Here is a 15,891-nt window from a genome sequence, read left to right as displayed (position 1 = left end):
GTATGAAAAAAATTGTTATCAGAGGAAAAATTAAATCGTTATTATTTTCTTGTTTGTTGAAACGAACCTCTATATCATTTTTGAAATGATATCTCGTTTGAAATAAAGTTATCAAGGTTTGAACGAAAATTATGAAATCTTATTATGTGAGGCTTATTTTTCGTAGATTTTTTTTCTTTCAGAAATTATGTTATCTTATTCGTACCTTGCGTCAATGGTTCCATTGATGATGCGTCATAGCAAATTATTAAACTCTTCGAAAAAGAGGAATTACTTGACGTCATTGCAGATACCCAAAGCAGTGTATTAGTCGTAGTAATTTATGTCATCGTCGGCGCGGAAATGGGTTTTTCCAGAAATAAAGTACGAACAAACTGATCAGTTTTCGCGACACATTGGAAAATTACCGATTGACATCATGACACGATTAAACCATAGATTTTTTTCTTTTAAGGATTTTTGAAATTAGACACGAGGAATTGGAACTTTCGCGTTTTTAATTTTTATGAATATTTTTTTTTTTTTTTTTTATAAAAAAGAAAACAATCATCAATTGTTTGTGATATATCAAAAACATAAAACTGAATCGCTTCTGAAATTCATGAAATATTTTTGTGATTATTTTAAATTTTATTATTTTTTAATATTCAAAATTACACACAACTTAAAATTTCAGTAATTCATTTTATAATTAGCACGTTAACTATCTACGATTGAGATTAAAGAAAACCAATAAAAACTTTGCTTAGAATATTTATATTTTTTATTCCTGTTGTTTATAATAACATTCTTCTTTTTTCATCATTCCAACCTCGAGCAAAATTATCCATCTAATCTTCTTGTTTTCAACATGCTTTTAAATGAACATTTCATTTTTTTCCAATGTGTAATTTGAATATTAAACAATCTATTACGTCAATCAAAAAATTAATGAAAAAAAAATTTCTTTCATGTATCGCATACTGCGCAACATAACTTGAAAAAGAAAAAAGAAAAAATACATCGCGTTGTAATCACAATGGTGTAGCGTTAATAATAAGTTAACATAATGATGTTAATAATTAGTTGACAACAATGTTAATAAACGTATCGTATTGATTTAGAGATGGATCATGAAAATTTATCATAAAAAAATACGTGCGTGCAATAAGCGATCGATCGAGAAAAGTAAGGACGATGTCGACTACTTACCCAGCTATGCGATTCCGAAGCATGCTGGCATATTATTGGTTCTGGCCGTCATAGTGCTAACGACCTCTGTCTGTGTACGATACTGATCAGTTATGATGCCGCGTGAAATCATGAAAATTCGACCATTCGGTTATTCTTACTATCGTTATTATTTACTATTGTTTGTTAATGATATATAATATATCGTAAGGAAAGATCAAGTCTTAATTCATAAATTAATTTCAAATGTAAAACTGTTTCTATCGTCTAATTACTTGCGAATAACAAATTATATATTTATTGAGGACAAATATCGAATATCGGTGAAACGGTACACAAATAAATATCAACTACGGATGCAATGTCTCGACTATTAGAGTGGGGATAGCAGTCAATATCGAAGATAAGCGTGCGAACGTCTTGACTCGGCTATTTTCAATCTTTTTCTGTACTTTGAAAAATGTGTTTTCTCTCGGTTATGCGCGGCCAGCTGCGCTGCCTTGTCTCTCGTATATATATATATATATATATATATATATATATATATATATATACACGCGTGTGTGGGATAGTGACCCGTGTAAATGTTCGAAACACTTGATATTTGCGACGCTTTTCGTCCCATTGGTGAAAACATTGCACCGACCACTGATAGATAATTAGCTGTATCGTTTTTGTTATCGTTTTTATTCGTTGCCAGCTCATACGCTGTTTCATGGTTATTGTTCGTGTATAAATATTAAACGAAATGTGATATACATAGTTGGTGCATGCTGCGACCCATTACGAATATTATGCGTAGGGGATTTTTGATTCTCAGTTTTAGTCATTTTAACGCGTGTGAAAATGATGCTACAAAATATTTGCGTCGTTCTTTTCCCTTTCTCCTCGTATTTTGAACCGGATTTTCTAAGTTTTGTTCTAGGGATAGTCGATAGCAAACTTTTGTCCTCGACACGTTTCGATTGTTGTTGCTATATTTTTTTTTTCTTTTTTTCTTTTTTCTTTTTTTTTTTTTTTTTTTTTTTTTTGTATTCTTTTTTATGTTTCTAATCCCAACTCGAATAACTTATATTTTTATCGCTACCAAGATCTTTTTCCTAGTAATAAGTGATGACGAATATTAATTACCGGTTTTGTTTCAGAAGTTTCGAGATTTTTTTTTTAGCAAGATTAAATTTTTATTTTGTTGAATATAATTTGTTGGTTAAACGTCGTAGGAAAAATATAAAGTTGTTAAAAATTTATTCTTATACTATGTTTAATTTATTAGTTTTTTTATTAAATATAAATTAATATTACAAGTATGATAAAACGATTAAATTTTTTTCTTTAATCGAATTTTCTTGGATTGGATTTTCTTATTTATTCTACCATATTCTTAATTATACTAGATACTTGTATATATATATTTTCTTTAGTATGTTTTAATATTTTCAAAAAATATTTAATCGTTTTTTATCATCATTTTTAATTCTTTAATCTTTTATTCACTAAAAATAAGTAATAAAAATCTTTCTTCTTTTTTTTATATCTTATTCGTAACGATTTGAAATAATACGAAAATACGTGTATTATTTCGCTCCTACAAAGAATAAATTTTTAAAACTTGTGATTTTAAAAATTTCAAGATTTGTTTGATAAATTAACTTATATTTATTTATTCTTAGCATCAAAATAGTAGAGGTATATATCGAAGGTTGTTGAAAGAAAATTGATGATAGACGATTCGAAATGTTAAAATATCGAGCGAATGTTTAATCCAAATAAAAGATTGTAAAGCGCGAGAGATGATGAAACTGAGCGAAATAGATCGAATTTCAAAACATAGTTACTGGTGTCGGTTTGGCTTTCTCTCCCTCACGGTGCGTTTGAACAAAAACTTCAAATTCCGTAGCGAGATAACGCCACGGGCAAAATTGTCAGTATGATTTGATACCGGCCAAGGCGAAGCCTAACGTTGGCGTGGCCACCTATGGAAAAGTCCGATAACTAACAAAAAATAAGTACGTGTGGAATCGAGAGAAATTGAACCGAATCATGGAGTCGTTCGTCAATTTATGTACGCGTGAAAGTCACTAGTGTGCGCAAGCGCGTACAGGCCACCACTAATGCTTTTTTTCGCCATCGCGAAATATCCGGAGCGTTTTTCAATTTATTTCACAGATTTCTCTCTCACGCGTTTGAAGAAATATCATCTTACATTACGCGTTACGTAATTCTACTTTTTTTTTTCTCTCTCTCTCTCTCCTTTATTTTTTTTCATCCATTATGCAAATGATACCGATCGTAAAATATTTAAAAAAAAAAAAACTATTTGCAAAGCAAAATTTTTAATATTATTATAATAACGTTTTTATAGAACATTTGAAAGAAAAACAAGAAAACGTGAACGTGTGTGCGTTTGAAAGATAATTAGCCTTTTTAATTTGATTTCTAGATTTTCTATAAAATTATGCGGCTTGTAACGCCGGAGCTTTCCCATGTTTAGCGGAATTCTACTTTCACACGGTGCAATTTTTTCCCAAATGATACCCGTGCGTGTAGAACGAAAAGGAGAAGAGATAATTAAAAAACACCAATGGGATAAAGCGTTGAGCGTTGTAACGAAGAAGAAGTACAAGGTGTCGAACCATCTACTCGGAAACGTGGCTAATCTGCGGCAAAGGAAAAAAAAAAAAAAAAAAAAGAACTCTCGGGTTGTTGCATGTCGAGGATGCGCCGCGCCGCGGAGAAATCTCTTTGATTTTCACACGTTACGTCCAAAACAATATTCAAGCGACGTTCGCACGACGCAAACCGAATTGATTTCCTCTTTTTCCCGGACCTGCTTTTCCCAAACTTTTTCATTTCTACTTTGTCCTATTTTTTTTTCTTTTTTTTTCATTTGTTTATTATTGTTTATTTACCTTTCTCACTTTGTATACAACTTGTTTTCTTCCATCTTTTTTAATTTGCAAAGATTTAAGAAATTCTCATTCACTCGCAAATTATCAAACGAAGTTTTCCTCGCAAACGAAATGAAATCGAATTTCATCAATTTTCCTGATAATATAATTTCACATACACGTAAATACTATTAAACTTTTTCAACAACACGATCCGAGATATCGACTCGACGAATAATTCGAAAATTCATTTTCTTTCCTCTCTCTTTATTTTGTTAAATATAATTTCTCGAATAGAATTATTCATTATGAAATTATATTCAAAATATTAGTCCAAATATAGTAGAGAAAACTATGGTCAAAATTTTCAAAAAAAAAGAAAAAAAACAAGAAAATTAACATTATTTAATTCGTAAAATTATGTGTATATACAATGCTGTAAAAAAAATCATAGATTATTTTCCATTACGAGATGTCATGGATAAAAAGAAGTGGAAACCTGCTCCGTTGAAAAGTTGGTGATTCCTACAGGCGTCAAAGGAGGCCACTTTAAAATATAAAGCCCACTTCTTGAGAATAATCGTCCCATGTTCCCTATGACGCGTCATAAAGCGCGTAGTCTCATTGCTCGTTATACACGCGCTTCTTGTACTTTTCTACGGGCTTGGACAAAGAATTCTCTTCGACCTGTCGGAGAAAGAAAGAGCGGGACTTTTTGTTGGAAAAATAAGGGAATATTCGGAGAGAGAGAGAGAGAGAGAGAAAAAAAAGAAGAAGAAATGTCGTTAGTTATTCCGTATAGCATTGTTACATTCTTTCGAAACAGTGGGTGAAGAATCGTCTACTTAAAAGTTTCGAAATTTCAACCGAGGGAGAGGGGAGAATGTAAGTTCTTTGGTGAAAAGGTGAAAAGGTTTTTCGGCGAAATTGGATTAATAGGAGTGCTGACTGGAGGGCGGAAAATAATTTTAAATGAAAGAGAACCTACGTTTTACCGTGTTTCTAAAGAAACTTTTTTTGGTTGAAAAAGTGATTTTCGAGCCTCGATTCTCGAAGTTACTATTTTACTTAAAAACTACTATCAACAGGGATGCAAATGGAATCGAGAAGCAAGTTGCAGAGAATTCGAAGAGAGCTTGAATACCTTGAAATAGATTCTCGGTAAAAAAAAAAAGAAAAAGAAACGATAGTTCCCTTTTTTTATCCGTCTGTGCACGAGTGCTTATTAACGAGTCGAAGAATCCCCGGCTCCTTGTGCATTTTTTTCCTTCTTTTTTTTTATATCGAGAGGAAAGGAACAGTCGACGATTCGCACAATTTCCAAGAAAGGAATAAAAAAAAAAAGAAGAAGGAGCGACCCTCGAGCACAAAGGTGTTTTCCTCACTGAAAGTAACCACTTCACAGTCTGGTCTGGTGGATTATAAAACTTGAAAAAACCGCGAGTTGGTATTGCGTGTCCTTGTAAACAATAAAACTGCGCTATCGAAGGAAAGTACTGACGCTCCTCACAACCCTTAAAAGGCTGATATTTCTTTGGTGGATCACGTTGCAGTGACGTGTATAACATCGTATCATTCCAAAGTATATAATATTGCAATAAATAATTCGAACGAAATACTGGCACGCGATCTTATGGCGAAGGCCTTTTGTTTCTTTCTTTTTTTTTTCCTTTTTTTTTTCATAGACGGCAATAATAATTCTTTCCACTCGTTAAGAGTCGACTTTCAAGTAGGTTGCATGTAAAAATGGAAGCATTACAACTATCTAATGGAATCGAGACCGACGATGTGAAATAGAGCAAATATTAACATCTGTATAAAAATATTCAAGTTTTTAACTCTATTGTTAACGAGTATTTCCCAGACCAAATTATTTTATTCGAAAAATATTGAGAGAATATCCTGAGAGATTTCACTTGCTTGAAAAGGATTTTCCCGCCACGATATTCGTGCCTCGAGGTAAGTCTCATCGATGCTATTTTTTTTTTTTCAATCAATTCACCGAATACTTCGTTTTGTTCTCGAAGATAACGAGTCATCGAAAACCAACTGCATCCAAATATTACCGATTTATTAAGAATTAAAGAAGAGAAAGTGATGATTATCCTGAATGTCCATTATAAAAGGAAAAAGTGTTAACGAAAAAAGGAGAAGGGAATGGAACAATCAAGGGTGATGCTTTAAAATTCGCGACGACATAAGCTTAGACGACTCGGCACACGAGTGGCAAGGGTATCTCGTTAGAACGTTTGACGATATAATTACAAAGGATCGATAATAAGAAACGCGATCAGCTTCCTGTCGTGAGTCGGCCGGCTTTTGCAGCGAGATGCCACGGCACATTAACCGGAGGAGCTTGTGTCGCGTTATTAAACAGAAGCAGAAGATCCTCCTTAAGCATGGTTTTTCCGCGTAAAGTACCGTTGATAATGAAACAGATCTTGAAGGGGTTATTGTACGGCTGGATGGATATGATACGAAGGGAGGGAAAGAGAGGACTGATTTTCGAAAAAGATGTGGAAAATGTATAATAGCAGAAAGAAAATGTTTGAAAATTTTGAAATAATATTAGATATGGTTTATGGTGTTGAATTAATTCGATTTGGATTATTTTAAAAAGGATACAAATTGTCTAATTAGATCATTAATCTTATGGGATTTTTAGATTCGTCCTAAAAAATTAAAATTTTAACAAAATATCGATCTCTGTTGGAATTCTTTCGAGCGAGATTTATATTCTTTTTTATTTTGTAAATGAACGTATCGTGATAAAATGGTATCAATTAGATAAAATGAATCTAATAAATCTAGATGTTAGATTCAATTATTGAATAAAAATTAATAATATTCGAGAGAATTATTTGTATTCACAAAATTGTATATTCATTATATGTTCATTTCAGAATCAGAAAAAAGAAGTAAAAAAGAATCGTTAAATTCTTAAAAAGTTTGAAAGGGTTCCGAGAGACCTATCTTTACTAGCTATTCATCATTGCGAAACAAGTCTCTCTCTCTATCATTCAACATGAAGATAAGGTTCATAAAATTATTTCTTTAAATTTACTACAAGAAAATATTTAAATTTAGAACATATCTAGAGCAAACTAGCAAAACTAGTATTGCGAAACACTTTTGCATCAAATATTTTTATTTCTCTTATCTACGTATGAAAGAGGAATGTACGAAGATTAAATTAAAGCCAAGTTTAATTCATTTGATTACGTTAATTAAGAAGAAGAAGAAGAAAAAAAAAAAGAAAACAATTTCGATATATGACCATTTCCTTTCCCACAATTTCTTTCCAAAACTTTTCTAACATTTTCAAAATACATTTTCAGATAATCGAAAGAACTAAACTTTCGAGAAACAAGATTCACCTCGATCGTCTTTCTTTTATTATACACGCTGTTTCGCGCTATGGGGACAATAAATGGATGGAGAAGAAGAAGAGAGAGAAAGAGAAAAAAAGAATTAATTTCCTAGGAAGGGAAACAAGCTCCAAAAAGCCATGGGTTGTACATATTTCAGGTAGCTGCTCGAGTCGCAGTCAATGGAAACGTCCATCGGCGAACGTTCCGCCTTAATTAAACCGCTCGATGGATACGGTTGTGTTTTAGCAGCGTTCCGTGCCGTGTTGTAAACGCGTTGTATCGCGACTTTTATCGCGAGCCGAAATTGAAACGACACCGCGCGCGATTATACGCGGTAAATTGAATCCCGCGATCTCGGGATTTTTCGAAAACAGAAGCGCGGAATCGACAGGTGCTCGCATTCGCTCCCCCAAATGAATTCCATGGCGAGCGATAAATACGTCGATCGTCGTGATTTCGCGCTCCATTTTATTTATTTGTTTATTTGAAACGAGTGAAAAAGAGCCTCGGGGTTGCAAAAAAAAGAAGAAAAAAAAGAAACAAAAAAAGAGGACTAGTACACACGGTATGTGATGAAACCATTCTCGCGCGTTTAACCGGAAAATAATAATCGATATCCCTTTGCCGCGTAAATTTGATCTAACGTTTATATTATTCCCGAATTATTCTTAAGATAAAAATTTAGAAAACGTGATAAATTTCGTTTCTATTATTGAAATTTGATTGGTCCGTTTGTTCTAGCAGTATCTTGGAAGAAAAAGGAAACATAACCTATAACTTGCAATGCTTAATTTAGTCCGATGGATCCTACGCAGCTATCGTTTCTTTTATTCTTTCACAAATGTTGGAACGAAATGAAACTTTGGGAAAAAAGATAACCTGTATGAAACTTGTCGATATTTATCAGCCGATGAATGTAAGTTTGTTCATTCGAAGAAGAAGATTTTACATTTAAAACGCTCGGATGTGGCGGATTTTCGATCTTAAAAATCGACACCCCGCCAATTCTCTCCTTTCCCCCCCCTGCAGCCCGCGAGCTGGCCTCGCTAAAAGCAAAACTTTTCCCATTTAACCTGGCACCACCTCTCAACCCGGCTCGCGAGAGGAAGGTAATGCCGTAAGATTTATAGAAAACCGTGCCGAGGCTGATTTTTCGAGATAATAACTTCTCTCTCTGGCCGCCCCAATCGCCACCTTTTCCCTCCCTCCCTCCCCGGTTAAGCCGGTTGAAAATCGGACTTGGAAAAAATTTTTAAACTGTTGTTTTATCTTGAAGGGGAGAAAGAGAGAGGGAAAAAGCGAACAGCTTTCGAACAGTTGGGAACAGGGGAGGGAGATAGACATCTTTCTTCCCTCGTCTCGAACTTTTCCCCAGTTGGTTACTTTTTCTCTGCGCCTCGCCCGGAACACCGAAACTCGATTCGATACCCCGTCAAGTCAAATGCAAAATTTCATTCCAAAATTCTCGAACAATATATATTATCTACCACCATCTAAAAGATAAAATATTTCCAATCCAGATATTCCCAATTAAAAATCGTAACGTAAGGAAGAGGAAAATCGAGAGGAGGAGGGAACGATGCGCGAAATAACTTTTATTACTGAATCAAGTATGAGAAAAGTTGATAATCCTAAGTAAACCGAGGGTTAAGGGTTGCGTTTCGTCGTCGTTGCTGAGCGAGGGAGTGGGGGGGGGGGGCGAGGTGAAAGGAAAGAAGAGCGGAGAGAATGAAATACACCGTGGGAGGGGGGCAGTGTTTGTGCGTGCGGGGTAAAAAGCCACGGAGGGGGTGGTGGATGTCGCGAGAATAGCGAGGGAAGAAGACAGGGGGTTGCATAGGCTTCGATGGCTAAGGGACGTATATACAAAAGTATGATAAAGGGGTTGGCGGAGGGGTGGCTCGCGGAAGGGGTGGGCGGAGGGAGGGGCGGGTGGGTGGTGGGGGTAGGCGGCGGCGGAGACGGCGGCGGGGGGAGGGGTGACGGCGCGCTGGTGGAGGTGGTGGAAGTGGAGGAAAAGGGATTGTTTGAGAGCATCGGCGACCAGACGGGGCCACTTGCCTCCGTTCGACACCCTCTTACGCGCCTACCGCCCCGCCCCCACCCCTGACGTCACGGGCCAGCACACTTTTAAACGAATAATGCAAATTGATTTTGCGATTGTCGTCGCCGTCTCTAACGCGCCTAGATGCCGAGCACCGATGTCGCGTTGAAAGGACACCCTTTGTTCCACGGAGAAAACTTGCCTCCCCTCGCCTTCCTCGAATATATATATATATGGTCTAACGAAATCGAAAGGGGGAAAAGAAAGAAAGAAAAGAAAGAGAAATCGATATATCTTTCTCGCAGAGGATCGATTGACGAAATTGAAAGATTTAGAGTAGTGATTTTTCGAAAGAAATCTTCGAAAATGGCGCCTTTTCGACGCGCTTGAAAATTTTCCGTCGAGTCGAAAATCCGTGGATAGAGATAGATTCTTTTATCTTGCCCCTGCCGTGTGGAGAGGAATAGTAAAACGATATCGATCGAGTGTAAAGATAAAGGAATATTATTACACGCTTTGAAAAGTGTATTTGTTAAAAGGGAATTTTATAATGTATCGGGTTTTGAAAAAAAAAAAAATGCCGGCGAAGACTTTACTTTGTGATTATATTATATTAATGACGGAATTAGTGGATTTTCTTTTCTTTTTTTTTTTTTTTATTTTCATTTTCTTATATAATATAGGAACGAATAACGAATATCAATAATAATCGAGTGTACACGGTTACGTAAGAAATATCGTTTTTTTTTTTTTTTTCTTTTTTTATTTTTTCTTTTTTTTTTTTTTTTTATATGTATATCTTCGTTAATGGTATAGCGGATTTTAAAATTTACAAATATGTAAATAACTTTTTCAAGAAACATTCTTTACTTATTTCCCGACAATTCCATTGTTGAACCTGTTCCATGTATATTTGCAATTCCAATATTTCTTGCGCGTAACAAATACAATCATCTTTACACGCTTGTGCAGTATTACTTGCAATACTGAGTTCTTAAATATCAGCGTGATATTTGTTGATAGATCAACCTGATGCGGCATCGTGCAATTTGTTTACTGAACTCGAGGAAGTTTATTCTTTTTTCCTATCCGTCGAATTTATAGAATAATTTTTTTTCTTTTTTTCTTGAGTTAAATTAGTGCATCGTAGACTCGTTGTTTTTATAAATTCGAAAAATTCGATTAAATATCGCGCGAGTATAAATGATTTCTGCGACTTCAAACTAATAATAGAAAAAGAAGAAACAATGTTCGAGACTCCATTCATTTCCAAAAGTTAATAAGGAAATAAGGAGAGGGCGTTCGAGAAGGCATCGTCCAATCAAGATCTACTTTGAATAAAAAAATACTCGTCGATGACGATGATGATATCTTGGATCGATCAGCCAACTCGATCGCAAGGATTCGACGAGAAGAGCGCGAAATCGAAAAGAGGCGCCATTATCGAAAATTAAAATTTATATGATGTAGGGCGATGCATCACCTCGAATTCGATGAGCGAAAAGAGCAAATGAGGGGAAGAATCTCTGTCTGCAAGTGTTGTGAGGGAGGAGCAATGGGAATTTTGAAAATAGAGATCTCGAGATCTCTGATACGTCTTACGTATGATGATTCCGTAATTGTAATTGATGAAAACGAAAAGCGAATTCGAGATTTCCATCCAATTTTTTAAAATATACTTTACATATAATGAAAGGAAGCTGGAGTGACGTGGTAATAATTGTATTAGATATACTCTGTACAGGATGTACAGATGCACGGTGATATAACCGCGTGAAAGATGAAAAAAGATTTTTTTTAAATTATCTGTTTTAAAAATATATTTTTAAAAGAAAAGGAATCATTGAATAAAAATGGATTTTTTATTGAATAGAAGAGGATCATTAAATTTTGAACATTTTCAAGAGATGTGATTAAAAAATGTTAATTTTTAATTGTTCTGCCTATTGTAATAAATAATGGCTATTATTTATATAGCCGGTATAAATCATTTTCTTGATTATTGGCAGCAAAAAAAAGTTTTCAATTACTTGCAATCATCGTGAATTTTTATTGACATCATTAATATTAATATCGATAACGTAAAATTAGATATATAACTTATATATATATATATATACAACTCGTTGATAAGTTGGGTAATTTTTCACCAACTCGGCTAAGCAGTTGGCAATAACGTTAACTAGATAAGTTTCAATCCTCTAGTAATCTAGTTACTTTTGATCCAATTATAAGATTTCGTAAATTTCGCGGGGATAAATATATGATCTTCAAACTACGAATCGAGGATGATATAATAGCTGATAAATCGATCCACGAATCACTTATTCAATTTTCATTATTTTTAATCGATGGCTTGATCGATGGTTCAAAAATAAATTTCACTCATCACGTATTTTTTAAAAGTCACTGGAACGCAATTATACTCATTGACATTGACATTAATAATCGTAATCTTGAAACTTGAGAGAAAGCATTCCCCTCGCGAATTTCTTTTTGAAATTTTCTCACCGAGTTTAAAAGAAATTGTCGATCCTTGGAAATAAAAAAATCGTAACCCAATTTACATGTTTACGAGTATAAATTCGATAGTCGATACTCTTACGCAAAATACTCGTTCAGAAGTCAATTTACCAGAAGATGGGTGCACTTAGGCGCCCACGTTTCGAAACATTTTCATCGAGCGTACGTACGAATTTCAAAAAAAAAAAGAAATTGCACGCATTCAACAAAATTGGAAACGAGATCGACCGTGTGTGTGTCGAGGATCGTACAAAGGGTGGGGAAAAAGACTTTACGAAATGACTGCCGCAACAAGTGTCATCGAGCGGGGTCTCGTACGATGATCGCACGTAAGTGAAACTAAATCTATCATTCAAGATTCGTGTCTATTCGAAAAAAACTTACCTTTCTAATTTCATTTTGTTTCGTAGAATCGGTTATTTCAAGAAGATAAAGTATCTCGATGAAATTTTCCACTGGATCGACGTGTCTAAAATCTTTGTCTGAAAAACTGGAATCTGAAGAAAACTGGCGCGCGTTCCCTCGTGTTCGTATTGAAAAGATATATCCCTTTATAATTATTACACACCATGTGTCTCCCGTTCCCATCCATCGTTAAAAGGCCACCCTTCCCTCGTTTCGCAATTCCGAGAACCGAGATGGCTGGTTCAGTTTCCCTCCCCTCCCCTCCCAATCCCTTTAGAATTTCAAGTATGCAATAATTTAATCCTTCGCCGTTCCTTTATTTCCGGCGCGGCAGAATAGAAAGGTTAAATAGATTAATTGCTTAGGTCGGATCGATCGAGTATGACAGGGGTGGCTCTTTCTCCTCCCCTCCCCTTTCTCCTCCTCCCTCCTCCCTCCTCCCCCTTTATTCCTTTTTTCCTGCGCCTGGAAATTGCTATCGCTTTGAGAATTAAACCTGGACTCGGTTCACTCGCTGCGAACGAACAAAGGGAGAGTGGGAGGAGTGGAAAGGCGGAAAGACGAGGGAAGAAGGCGGGTGGGGGGCCGAGGAGGGAGGGAGAGAAGGCGGTAGGATGCTGAGGGGGGGGAAAGCCATAACGATGATGCTCGTTATTCGAAAAAAGAAAGAAGAAAATATATCGCTGCCGAGGACTGTGATGAACGAGAAAGCAGAAGGCCGCCTGATATCGTTTTTTCGCTTTAATAAATCCCCCTCCCTCCCACCCTCCTTCCTCCACGGATTGCCGTGCACTTTTTACCTCCACGGTTTTATTTCCTGATGGTTTTCGAACGCCGAAACTGTACGTAGTCGCATTGCAGAATCGTCGTCGTCGTCGTAAGAAAGGAGCTGCCTCCTAATCAAAATTCCTTTCCGTAACGCGATAAGATACGTCGCGCCGTTTGGTAAACGCGTCCTGTCCGACGAAATGGAACGCCGTCGTAGGTGTAGGACGGCGTCGAGTGTTGCGTCGTCGAGTGAAGCGTTTTATCGGAAGCTTCGAAAAGATCGTCGAGCTCTCTTTGTTTCTCTAATCGTCGCTCTTTAGTTTTACTACTCTTCCTTCTTTCTTTCTTTCTTTTTTTTTTTTCACGCTTTCCGTGTAGCGTGTACTTTGACGCTTTGTGCGATGTCTCTTTTCTTTTTTTTTTTTTTTCTCTTCTTTTTAACGCGCACGAGATAATCCACCAATGCTTATGATAACGATGCAAAAGCGTCACCGGCGAATTAGTTCCCCATGAAAGAGCAGCAAGCTAAATAAAGCCAAAGAAGAGGGAAACGGTCTGCTCTGCTTAATTGGACAGAATAGTCTTTACGTAACTCCCCCCCTGTGTGGAAGTGAAAACTGGAAAGACACAAGCAGGCCACGATCCTCCACGAACTTTTGTGTTGATAACGAAAACGGACCTTAGATCGATCGATCGATCGATCGAGGCTTGGTTACGTTATAGTTTTCGCCTCCTTTCCATGCAGACCTTCTTCTTGTACGGCTTCCTTTCGACTGTGGCGCACGAAAGTCGGAAGCGAGACAACCGCGAATGAAATACAATCCCGAGGAGAGGAGCTTCTTTCCTGTCTCCTACTTCCATCCGGAAGTCACTAAGGCAATGGGATACCCCCGATGTTTCGAAGCTACAATTGACTCGTACTTATCTCTCGTCGAAACGAATTTCAAGATACATGTTCCAAGCGTTTTTTTTTTTTAAAAAAAGATTATAACGTAAAATATAAAAAATTTTTGATACAAAATATCAAACGGAAAAGATGTTGGATTCGGACGCGAAAGACGGGCTAATCCGCGAGTGGAAAAAAATCGACAGAGGGATCGTACGTGTGGTGGTAAAGCACGAGGTATAAGGTTACCAGCCAGCGTGCAGAGTTACACGGGCCACGCAACCTATACAGATCGCGCCATTCGTGTAATACGAAACTGCGAGTAGTTTCTATTCTACACGAGCTCGTGACGATTAATCGTGGTCACGCACACCACACCTACCTATCGATGATTAACGACCGGACAATTAGTCGATCGTATACTTGTGTTTATGACCTGGAAATTAGTCGTACACGTCTTATCGACGCGATCATTGTATCGATGATTATTCGATAATTATCCCGTCGATAATTCCACACGTATCTCCTATCCGCCCTCCTCTCGTTCAACCCTCCCCCCCTTGCAGACCTCTCGAAACGAAGAATCGATCCGCCGTTCGCGTCTCTCGGTTTGCTCCCCCTGAAAAAAGGAGAGGCAGAAGAATCGAAGGAAAAGAAAGAAAAAAAAGGAGAAAGAAAAAAAGAAAAACGAAAGAGGAAGAGCGGAGCGGACGGAGTAGTAGGAGAGAAGAACCGTCGTAGGAGAGACGGGTGTGGAGTTTGGGATAGACGAGGAGAGGGAGAGTATGGCGGGTAGAGCGAACGAGAGAGAGAGAGAGAGAGTACGTACTACTCCTTCGAGCCAGCGCAAGATGGATTTCCGCGAAGTTCGAGCGGGCCTTAACTCGCGAAAAATGTCAAAGTGAGTAGAAGAATAGGTGGCTGGCAGGGGCAGCAGAGAGAAGGGAAGAGTGAAAAGGGTGACTGGTAGGTGAGGTAAAGGGGCGTAAAACGAAGCATCGTCTTCTTCTTCTTCTTCTTCGTCATCCTCGTCGTCGCTACCGCCACCGCCACTACCACCATCGCCGCCGCCGCCTCTACGTGCGTCCGTTGTCCGCCGTTCGCGATATATACGTGTATCCGCGTGCTTAAGATCCAAAAGCGCGGTTGTCGAGGAGACGAGGGGAGGGGGAATAGTCTCGTGGGGAAGAAGGCCGCGCAGGAGGAGAGAGAGAGAGAGAGAGAGAGAAATTGCACGACGGAGGGACAGGGAGTTGTGGAGGGGATGATTGTCAAAACAGGGCTGCAAGACGCTACGAAAAATGTTCGTATTTATGGCACTATTTCCGCCGCTTCGAAACCCCCTCCCCTCGAACCTCCGCCCCGGATCATCCACCTCCTCCTCCTCCGCGCCTAGCCTCGTCTCGCCTCCTCTCGCGAAATCCTCTCTTCCCTCTTTCTTTTTTACTTCCTCCTGCCGCCCGTTTTCCAGAATGCGCGCGGCCGTTCTTACTTTTCTTGCTTTTCTCCTCTCCTCTCTCTTCTTCGGCGGACCTAGCCCCACCACGCCGTCTTCCCGCGCCTCGCTTCCCCTTCCCCCGCGTCTTTCTATGTCGTTTACTCTACCCTACCTTCAGCCTCGATCCCTACTCCAAACAACCTCTCCCCACTATTGAGCATCGACTCGCCGGCGGGAGTTCCCCCCACTTTTGCGGCGCCACTTTAATGTTACATTAATAAAAAGCAACAATCAATATCTTCCCCGTAAAAAATTTTAATCTATAACAGAGAGAATTCCGGCCCCTCCCGCCGGACTCCTACCACCGACCTCTCGCGCGTTCTTCCTCGCGCGCGCTC

At 37.8% G+C, this 15,891-nt stretch overlaps 1 protein-coding gene across 2 annotated transcripts in view; it reads left to right on the top strand.

Moving 5' to 3' along the window:
- The window catches only part of LOC551432 (zinc finger and BTB domain-containing protein 20), an 80,111-nt gene that overhangs the window by 2,157 nt on the left and 62,063 nt on the right, over positions 1–15,891 (top strand). The window lies entirely within an intron of this gene.

Source organism: Apis mellifera, linkage group LG8 (assembly GCF_003254395.2).
Source record: "Apis mellifera strain DH4 linkage group LG8, Amel_HAv3.1, whole genome shotgun sequence".
In the NCBI taxonomy this organism is placed as follows: Eukaryota; Metazoa; Arthropoda; class Insecta; order Hymenoptera; family Apidae; genus Apis; species Apis mellifera.
The sequence above is the reverse complement of the archived record's forward strand: the minus strand, read 5'-3'. Positions and strand labels throughout refer to the sequence as shown.